The sequence below is a fragment of the Mytilus californianus genome, unplaced genomic scaffold, assembly GCF_021869535.1.
Source record: "Mytilus californianus isolate M0D057914Y unplaced genomic scaffold, xbMytCali1.0.p SCAF_10, whole genome shotgun sequence".
NCBI lineage: Eukaryota > Metazoa > Mollusca > Bivalvia > Mytilida > Mytilidae > Mytilus > Mytilus californianus.
Window position 1 is genome coordinate 21,716,472 of NW_026262582.1, and position 8,556 is coordinate 21,725,027.

Consider the following 8,556-nt stretch of genomic DNA (forward strand, 5'->3'; position numbering starts at 1 on the left):
ATCGGTTTCCAATATTTTATCTCTCATAGCAATATATGATACGATTACTATATTTTGTGCAACAGTTTATAGTACTACGTCTTATATAGCAGGACAACTTTCTGCTGAAAGTGGTTGCTACGTAAAACTCATAGCAGCTGCCCTAGCGTTCATATTTCATTCTTCTTCTATTCTAACAACAACTTATCTTGCATGTCAAAGATGCGTAATTTGTCTTTTTCCGTTCTCCGGACCACGTGTTTGCGGATCAAAAGCAACAGTCATCTTTTCAGTTGTATCATTTGTAGTAGTCACAAGCCTTCAGATTCCCGAGTTGTTAGTCCATAAAGTTGAAGGCGTAATACAAATGTCGGACGACAACATATCGTCAATGTATTGTAAGAGTTATTACATCTTCCGGAGAGATATCATGTTTTACATATTTGACTTAATCTTGTTAATTAGGTTGTTTACCCTTAATATTATTCCAGCATTGCTTGGAATTGTTTGCATGATTGTATGTGTGGTAACGGTTAACAGACGAAAGATGGTTTCCGGAAGGTCATCTGACCAGCGGAGCATGAAGCGAACAACGGTAATGCTTGTCCTAATAATGCTCATATTTGTCCTAGGAGAGTTCCCGACCACACTTGGTATTTTTCTTGATTCATTTGTTCCAACGGCAACCAATTGGTTTTCAACAGAAGATGGAATACATTTTGGGAATGCCATACTTGTTGTTTCCTTTTTGTTGAATATATGGGTATATATTGGTATGTCAAAGCAGTTCAGAGATAGTTTAAAGGAATTGGTTTGCAGGTCGTCGAAGGAACCACATACATAATCAGCACATCAATGTAACTCGTCATCAAATCAATCAACATTATAGGGATTCCCATATTTCTTATTTCACACCATTAATGTGAAATTGAACGATGTACATTTACTGTTTTTCATGCAGTCAACAACCCAAAACAGATTGACATGACATAATATGACATCAGAGTAACAACAATCCTAAATTGTGTTCGCTAATAACAAGTTAGTCCGTAGAAGATGAAACATACTAAAACACTGTCATCGATTGTATAAAATATACAATTGCATTAAAGAATGTTAGGCCACTTCGATTTGAAGACATCACAATAACAAGATGTAAGAATTGTACAATACTAATACAATAACTGAGTAATATCTTGATTGAAATGATCTGGTTTTTACTGTTAAATTCTTGGATTATTAATAAAACTCTAACTTGTATAACATAGTTTGAATGATCTTTAATTTAATGTGTACTTTTATCAACCCCATATTTGGGTTAACATAAGTAAGATGAGCAAGTTGAGTACATCTGTGTCAATAATTCAATCTAGCTAGATACATATAGGCATAACGTTGGTTTTCCTGTTTGAATTATTTTATACTGGTCACTTGTGGGGCCCTTTATAGCTTGCTGTTCGGTGTGAGCCAAGACTTCGTGTTGAAGGCCGTACTTTGACCTATAATGGTTTACTTTTACAAATTGTGACTTGGATGGAGAGTTGTCTCATTGGCACTTATACCACATCTTCTTATATCTATTATAGACATATTTAACAATGAGAGGTCTACTTAGCTAAATTGCAAATCAGTATATATTATATAGAAGGTGTGAGATTGAAACCAATTCAGCAGAAACCCATTATCACAAACATAGACATGATAGATAAGGTAATGTTTATTGTTCAGGTTTGGATTATTTTAAACATTGTTTTATTAATTTGTAATAAAGTTGTTTGTACATATATTATTCAATTCATTGTTGAACTTAACAATTAAAATGTACACTGTGTATCCCCTCTATCTCAATTGGAAAAAACGGGTAGGGAGATCTAATTATTCGTTTCTGCAACTCCCCATTGAATATATCTACATCAATGTGTTTTTTATCAAATCATGGTGCTTTGAATGGAGCAATTCTATCCTTCATAACTAAATACATACAAGCAACACTAGTTTACCGATGTTCAAAATATCAAAAATTGATAAAGACAACGAAGTAACAAACAAAACCTGACGAAATTGAGACCCTGTATGTCGGTATTGCTCTCTGTTGCAGGGGAGATACTTCATACTCCAAAGAAGCCCTAGATAGATTGATGATTCAGTTACTAATACAGTTTCTATTGTATATATCGAATGAATTGTCATTGAAGTTTGACACTAATTTGTTTCCATGTCTTCTCTCTTTTCAAAAAACGTTTGCAATTTGAAACATCATTTTAATGTTATATTTTCATCTTCAATACTCAAAACCAAATAAACTACTATTATATAAGCGTTAGCATTATTTCACGCAATTCCTGTTTTATCATATGATTCTAAAGAATATACGGATATATTAGCCTAGGTAGTTTAAAATGAACTTAAATAAAGGTGTTAAATTCTTTAATACTATAGTCCTAAATACTTGACAGTACACCGGTGCTATAATTCATCAACAACTGACTCCTCCCAAAATACACATTAATCAAAGACAAACATCAATAAACCACACACTTACAGAAACTGAATTATGAATTTGGTCGTTATAACCAACTTTTAGATTTAAAGTATTCATTACATTTGTTATAACAAATGGAAAATTGTATTTCATGTGTTGTTCCAAATACAAACTGTATAGCATCTGTTATTCGAAAATGATTTAAGGTGGTACCTAACACTACAGGGAGATAACTCTGTAAAAATCAGCTAAACGTTTTAATTACGTTGTTTTGTTGAGGAAATATTAAACTTCTCAATGATCAAAATTAGTGTTTGTCAAACTGCTATATAACCAATGAATTTTTTCTGATAAAGTGGTTGGTTCAAATTTTTTGAAATTTTTATATTTTTGTCAAAGGGTCAAAGTAAACATTTTGTCAAAATTTTATGAAAATTAAACGAGCCAAATTAATATTAGTCAAGGTGTTTGGTACCACCTTAAGGAATTCATGTTTGTCTGTACAATTGTCAACCATAGATATATAACTATATAATATAAGCTTCAAATCCCACAAAGTCTATTAAAGATGACAACATGATAATAGAGATTATAAATCATCGACAATTCGTATAATTTCCTTTAATACTACGTTCATAGACAGTACTCTTTACTCGAAAATAATGGGCAATGACGCCACGCACCAGTGCAGGAACGTCGCGCGTGGTCAATTTATCAATGAAATGCACGCGACTTCATTCATACAAACAAGAAATGCAGTTATTCTATACAGATCTCCATTCAACACAATTTTCCCACACAAATAATATACTAAAGATAAACACTTACATAAGACAATTTGCCTTACTCTTTCTTCTTCAATGCAGCTAATGACAGTTGCGAGATGTTTATTCATATGCTCGTTCATTCTTTATACACAGGCAGGGGCGTTACGTAAAACAAGTTATTTGTTATTACTTATAAAGGTTTTTTTTTAAGACAAGTTACTCAATAAAGTTATATTAGACAAAAAATATGTAATTGTTTCTGGTAACAAATTATGAACTTCAAGTCTCAATTAAATAACTGGTTTCTATTTATTTATATATACCTATCTTCAAGATTTCTAAGGACAAAGACATTTTGATAGAACCAAAATACCAATCTGTACCCCAAGAGCATCTGTATAGTCTGTAAGGTAATTCGTGTATCAGATTGATTAATTTTCATAGGAAAAATTAACCATATACATGTATATGAGAAAAGGTGTCAGTAGAATATATAGGAATGGTCCTGGATATATGTAGCAATGAAATTTACAAAAATAACTTATATATCTAATACTTAAAAGATCCTCTTTTTCAAGTATATTCTAGGTCTACAGTTATTTTATCCCCTTAAGCAAGGAGTTTTACTCGAAAATGTCTACACGATTAATTTGGAAGAGGCAAGAGTAGGTGTCCAAATGCAATACTGCGTTCCTGATGAAGGTTTAATACAGATGAGCACTCGGACGAACGACATTTATAAAGGGTTATTGTTCATCCTTTAGTCAAAATGTCGCAATAAAGAAAGATGACATAATCGGTTAAATACAAATCAAATGACTCATCTAGTGTGAAAAATTCAAAGAACAAGAAAAAAATACGATAATGAGTTGAGAAACAGATACATCGTATGGTCAAACAATTTGTGACAGTGAACGTACGTAACATTGACGATTTCAGCAGTTTTAGCTCATATCCCGTTTGGGAAAGAGCCAGTCAGGAGCCTGTTGTTCAGTGGTTGTCGTTTGTTGGTTTGGTTCATAAGTGTTTTTCGTTTCTCGGTTTTTTTATAGATTACACCGTTTGTTTTTCGGGTGGAATTGTTTTACCCTAGTCATTTTGGGGCCTCTATATATTGCTGTTCGGTGTGAGCCAATGCTCCGTGTTAAAGGCCGTACTTTGACCTATAATTGTTTACTTTTTACATATTTTGACTTGGATGGATAGTTGTCTCATTGGCACTCATACCACATCTTCTTATTTACATGATGTATAATGTGTCCAATTTCGTCCAAATGTGCCAATATCAATATCAAGAATAAGATAAAGATATGAAATAGACCTTCTTATGTAGGTAGTAACATTACATTCACTTGGCTTTACGAGATTTAAACACAGACTGGAATGTTGGTAATTAAGTGACAGAAAACCATCAATATTTATGAATAAGAAATAAAAGAACTTGGCAAAACTCTTTTTTCTGTTATTGTTTTTTTTTTTTTTTTTTTTTTTTTTTTGAAAGGTTTTGTATGGTTTCTGCTTAATTTGACACAGTCAACAAGTAGAAAAGTAACAGAGATTGTTGTGCTTTTTCTAAATAAAAACAAACAAAAAGTGGTTAATTAGTTTAAATTAAACATAGCAGGAAACGGTCTCTGAATAGAAACGATTATTTCAAACAACATCATAATTGTAGAGGCAACTGTAGGTCTTCAACAATGAGCAAATCCCATACTGTAAAGTCGGCTATAAAAGGCTATAAAAGGCAGGGACATGAAAAATATACAACGATTAAATTGAGAAAAATAACGGCCTATTTAATACCAAAACAATTACGAAAAACAAATATGACAGACATTAAACAACGACAAAGATTGAACTGACTTGGGCCAGGTCAGATGTGGCGAGGTGAAAATTGTTTGTGAGCGTTTAACCCTCCCCCTTACCTAGGACAGTGGTGTTACAGCACAACATAAGAACATACGATAAAAATCAGTTGAAAATGGATTTACTCATCAGATTAATACAAAGCAGAAAAGCTCATACCAAAAACACAGACCGGACATGGCAGGGCATATATATATATCCCTAACAACAAAAAAAAGACGTTTGATTCACAACTTAGTTTACATTTTATCTGTTTACAATATTTAAGTAAAGCACGTGCTGTTGCATGCTTCAGAAGTGAAAGTGATAGGTGCCATTATTGAGTACCCCTCTCCATCCTTTTTGAAAGAGGGACGAAAGATATCAGAGGGACAGTCAAACTCACAGATCGAAAAAAAAACTGACAACGCCATAGCCAAAAACAAAAAGACAAAGAGACAAATAATAGTACAGATGACACAACATAGAAAACTAAAAACTAAGCAACACGAACCTCACCAAAAACTGGGGTTGATCTCAGGTGCTCCGGAAGGATAAGCAGATCCTGCTCTACATGTGGCTCCCGTCGTGTTGCTTATGTTATTACAAATTCGGTAGGTCACATTCGTGAAAAGGGAAGGGTATTGTAGTTACGATATAAGGAACATATCCAATATCATCAATGAAACGGTTATTCCATAACGGTCAACCAACTCGTGATGTCGTCCGTAAAATTTACGAAGGGATGATTTCAACTTCACCATTTAGAACTCTTGGTTTAATAGCTTCCTTGTGAGCAGCAATCCTCTATCAAGGAAACCATGATAGGAAATGAAAGCCCGGGAATATCGTATCAATTGGGAGATCTATACTTCGTTTGAAATCAGTATTGTTTGAAATGTAACATAGATAATATAGGTTGTTAATGAGACAAAATTAATATCATTCCATTAGATGGATATAATGTTTAAGGTTATTAATGTATATACGACTAGTTTACAGAGTTATGTAATAACAAAAGTCCAATTAGTGTTATGATACTTGACACAATACTTACAACTATTAAAGAGTAATACTTATACATATTAACTAAAATGCAGAAGTTGTCATTATGTTAGTGGCTTCCTTATATATTATTGATAGGTATAGCTAATGTCAACAGTTAAACAATTCCATTCTCGTTAAATAAACATTGTCGGTAATTGTGTTCTCTGTCACATTTTATGCTTCTGTATGTCATATGTTCCAATATTTGCAGAAACTATAGAAACATTAATTTTGCTTAATATTGAAACATTAAGTATGTATTTTTGTTTATAAAATTCTAATTTTTGACTGGTGAATCCTTAAGTAAAATAAACAAAGTAAAACGCAGGAAATAAATGTTACTTTTATAAATAAGATACCAACTCTCATCAAAGATACCAGGCTTATAACTGTGTACACCAGATTGGTGTTCATCTTCAAAAGACCAAGTATGCTTTATTGGGTAATTATTGCCATTTATATGTCCATATCAGACCCTCCACTAGGATTTGTTACATGCAATCTAAGACATGGATCGGTATTTAAACATCCTGCCACTGTGTTATTGTGCTAAGGTCAATTTTGTGTTCTTTTCTCTCTTTTTTGCTTAATATGTACTTTGTCTATATGCCGTTTCTTTGTTGGAACAGTTATTTGATTTTATAGTGATAATAGTTATCAAAGGTACCAGGATTATAATTGTATACGCCAGACGCGCGTTTCTTCTACATAAGACTCATCAGTGACGCTCAGATCAAAATAGTTAGAAAGCCAAAACAAGTACAAAATTGAAGAGCATTGAGGACCCAAAATTCCAAAAATGTGTGCCAAATACGGCTAAGGTAATCTATGCCTTTTCAATGTTGACTGCTGTACCCCGATTTTTGACGTTTTTATCTATATTGTCTTGCTCACACATTGTTGTCAACATATTAGAATGCTATGCAACTGTCATACAAGTGAGAGGTTTAGGCGTAAAACCATCATAGATTTTCCCCTATTAGCCTTTGTTAAATTTGCGCATTTCAAAAAAATGTTCAGAATTGATCTTTGTTTCAATTATAGAAATACTTAGCATGAGTAAAGTTTTATCCTGTCCAGTACTATAGAAAAATGTTTACATAACATTGCATTGCATAAAAGAAAATAACCATCACTTGAAGTTAACCAATCAAATGTTCACCTCTTTTGTACCTGTGTACAAGCTTTAGTAATCATGTAACATCAAGTTTCCAAAATATTCTATAGAAACTCAAAATAAAAAAAATAATGGTGCTTTGAAATACTCATGATATAAGTTTGTGACCCAGAAATGTTTTACTGCAATCAAATGTAGGATTAATTACCTACAACTGTCAAATTCAAGGGAATATTTTTTTTTTCGACCTATTTTCGTATGCAACCGGATGTGTCGTACTATGATTTTGTGGTATTACACCTTAGGCTAGCTAAATAGCCAAGTTTAATCCACAATTTTCTACACAATGAAATGCCTGTACCAAGTCAGGAATAAAACAGTTGTTTTCCATTCGTTAGATGTCTTTGAGCATTTGATTTTGCCATTTTATAAAGGTCTTTCCGTTTTAAATTTCTCTTGGAGTTCGGTATTTTTGTTATTTAACTGTTTATACGTTTTCGAAAATTATCAGTTAAAGTACTAAAAGTCGTATCATGTTACATTAAGATGTGCCAGATATTAATTGTTTTTTTCTGAAAACAAATATATAAGTGTTAGGAGATCTTCACGTTCTCTATTTAAAATATTACATGTAATATCGCTCGATGTCCATTTGTGACCTAAATTTTATTGTATTGAACAATGTTTTCCTATATAAAACATATCCCCTCCCCCTTTTCGTGGCGATTGTAAGTCCCCTTGATTTGCAGAACGTATCGAAATTGTGAATCATTTAATCATTTTTGTCTTGAATATACATGCAATATTTTTCGTCGGACGTAACGTAAATGAATAAATACATAAAGTTATCTAGCACGTGGGTAGTGTTGGATTTTCTTTTCATGTACCTACTTTTCCCTTCATTTTTATATGGTACTTAAAATGGGAATAAAATGCAAATTTTCTTTTTTTTTTTAATATCGATTTATTATTCTTTAAACGTTTCCTGATTGATCGATAATTTTTCCATCTCGTGTTCTTCAGTTCAAACAGTTTATTTCTCATTTTGTAGGGTTTTTAAACATTATCCCACCTGTCCCATTAAAACAAAGATATTTATAACCGTATTGGTCTTTACTATAGTTTCTGCAGATATCATTGTAGCATGCGTTAATTACTATTTGTTATCGTACTCGATCTTCGTCAGTGCATCTTTACTGATTCATTTTGCAAACGTTGCAGTTTTATAGCAGTTGAATATAGCAAAATTGCATGTAACAATATACCTTTGAATATCGATATTTTACCACAATATTCTCAATTTTATCACAATTCAAAAT